A 3,044-nucleotide genomic window follows, 5' to 3' on the forward strand; every position below is an offset into this window, starting at 1 on the left:
CTGTTCTTCACTCAGACAGGACAGAGTTAAAGTAGCAGCGGATTAGGGGGCTCTGGCTCTCTCTGAGTCGGGTACGGAATACGGGGTGAGCCTGCGGCGGCAGAGGCCATCATGACATTGCAACAGCCTGAGGTGCGCTGTTTGTTCTCCTGGGGAAGTTGTGCCTGGATCATGGACCCTGGCAGTGGCAGGCTGCACATATTCCCGGGAGGGGAGGTGTGAATAGCGACCTGTGCTTGCACACAGGCTTCTTGGTAGCTGCAGCAGCAGCCTTAGCATCTCATGCCCATCTCTGGTGTCTGCACTGATAGCTGCTGCTTGTGCCCATCTCTGGAGCTCATTTAGGTGGTGCTCTGAATCCCCTCTCCTTTCACACCCCGAAACAATGGTCTCTTGCCTCTTAAGCAATTCCAGACTTTTTCCCAGACTCCCTCCCAGCTAGCTGTGGTGCACTAGCCCCCTTCAGGCTGTGTGCACGCAGCCAACCCCAGTCCTCTCCCTAGGATATGACCTCCAAAGCCAGAGTTTCAGCTCCCAGCCACCACCCACCCCGGTGGGTGAGCAGACAAGCCCCTCAGGCTAGTGAGTGCTGGTCGGCACCAATCCTATGTGTGGGAAATCTCTCCGCTTTGCCCTCTGCACCCCTGTTGCTGTGCTCTCCTCTGTGGTTCCAAAACTTCCCACCCACCACCCCCCATCTCCACCAGTGAAGGGACTTCCTAGTGTGTGGAAACTTTTCCTCATTCACAGCTCCCTCCCAGAGGTGCAGGTCCTGTCCCTATTCTTTTGTCTCTGTTTTTCTTTTTTCTTTTGCCCTACCCAGGTACGTGGGTAGTTTCTTGCCTTTTGGGGATTCTGAGGTCTTCTGCCAGCGTTCAGTAGGTGTTCTGTAGCATTTGTTCCACATGCAGATAAATTTGTGATGTATCTGTGGGGAGGAAGGTGATCTCCACATCTTACTCCTCCACCATCTTGAAGGTCTCCAGTTTTTATGCTTAATTAGGTCCCATTTGTTTATTTTTTTTTCATTATTCTCAGAGGTGGATCAAAAAAGATCTTGCTGTGATTTTTGTCATAGAGTGTTCTGTCTGTTTTTATGTAAGAGTTTATAGTATCCAGTGTTCCATTTAGGTCTTAATCCATTTTGAGTTTATTTTTGTGTATGGTGTTAATGTTCTTATTTCATTCTCTTTTTTTCCCCCCACAGGCCTAGCCGCTCCACAGCATGTGGGATCTTCCCGGACCAGGGCACGAACCCGTATCCTGTACATTGGCAGGCAGACTCTCAACCACCGCACCACCAGGGAAACCTCTTATTTCATTCTTTTACATGTAGCTGTCCAGTTTTCCCAGCACCACTTATTGAAGAGACTGTCTTTTCTCCATTGTATATTGTTGCTTCCTTTGTCATAGATTAGGTGCTTCCTTTCTCAAGACCGCTTTGGAGAAAGAAAAATGGAGCTGGAGGAATCAGGCTGCCTGACTTCAGACTATACTACAAAGCTACAGTAATCAAGACAGTATGCTACTGGCACAAAAACAGAAATATAGATCAATGGAACAGGATAGAAACCCAGAGATAAACCCACGCACATATGGTCACCTTATCTTTGATAAAGGAGGCAAGAATATACAGTGGAGAAAAGACAGCCTCTTCAATAAGTGGTTCTGGGAAAACTGGACAGCTACATGTAAAGAATGAAATTAGAACACTCCCTAACACCATACACAAAAATACACTCAAAATGGATTAAAGACCTAAATGTAAGGTCAGACACTCTAAACTCTTAGAGGAAAACATAGGCAGAACACTCTATGAAATAAATCACAGCAAGATCCTTTTTGACCCACCTCCTAGAGAAATGGAAATAAAAACAAAATAAACAAATGGGACCTAATGAAACTTAAAAGCTTTTGCACAGCAACGGAAACCATAAACAAGACCAAAAGACAACCCTCAGAATGCGAGAAAATATTTGCAAGTGAAGCAACTGACAAAGGATTAATCTCCAAAATTTACAAGCAGCTCATGCAGCTCAATAACAAAAAAAACAAACAAGCCAATACAGAAATGGGCAGAAGACCTAAACAGACATTTCTCCAAAGAAGATATACAGATTGCCAACAAACACATGAAAGGATGCTCAACATCACTAATCATTAGAGAAATGCAAATCAAAACTACAATGAGGTATCACCTCACACCAGTCAGAATGGTCATCATCAAAATATCTACAAAAAATAAATGCTGGAGGGCTTCCCTGGTGGCGCGGTGGTTGGGAGTCCGCCTGCCGGTGCAGGGGACGCGGGTTCGTGCCCCTGTCTGGGAGGGTCCTGCGTGCCGCGGAGCGGCTGGGCCTGTGAGCCATGGCCGCTGGCCATGAGCCTGTGCTCCGCAACGGGAGAGGCCACAGCAGTGAGAGGCCCGCGTACCACAAAGAAAAAAAAATAAAAAATATAAATGCTGGAGAGGGTGTGGAGAAAAGCGAACCCTCTTGCACTGTTGGCGAGAATGTAAACTGATACAGCCACTGTGGAGAACAGTATAGAGGTTACTTAAAAAACTAAAAATAGGACTACCATACAACTCAGCAATCCCACTACTGGGCATATACCCTGAGAAAACCATAATTCAAAAAGAATCATGTACCAAAATATTAATTGCAGCTCTATTTACAATAGCCAGGACATGGAAGCAACCTAAGTGTACATCACTGGGTGAATGGATAAAGAAGATGTGGCACATATATAAAATGGAATATTACTCAGCATAAAAAGAAACGAAATTGAGCTCTTTGTAGTGAGGTGGATGGATCTAGAGTCTGTCATACAGAATGAAGTAAGTCAGAAAGAGAAAGACAAATACCGTATGCTAACACAGATATATGGAATGTAAGAAAAAAAATGGTCATGAAGAACCTAAGGGAAAGATAGGAATAAAGATGCAGACCTACTAGAGAATGGACTTGAGGATATGGGCAGGGGGAAGGGTAAGCTGGGACAAAGTGAGAGAGTGGCATGGACATATATACACTACCAAATGT

This window comes from Pseudorca crassidens, chromosome X (genome assembly GCF_039906515.1).
Source record: "Pseudorca crassidens isolate mPseCra1 chromosome X, mPseCra1.hap1, whole genome shotgun sequence".
NCBI lineage: Eukaryota > Metazoa > Chordata > Mammalia > Artiodactyla > Delphinidae > Pseudorca > Pseudorca crassidens.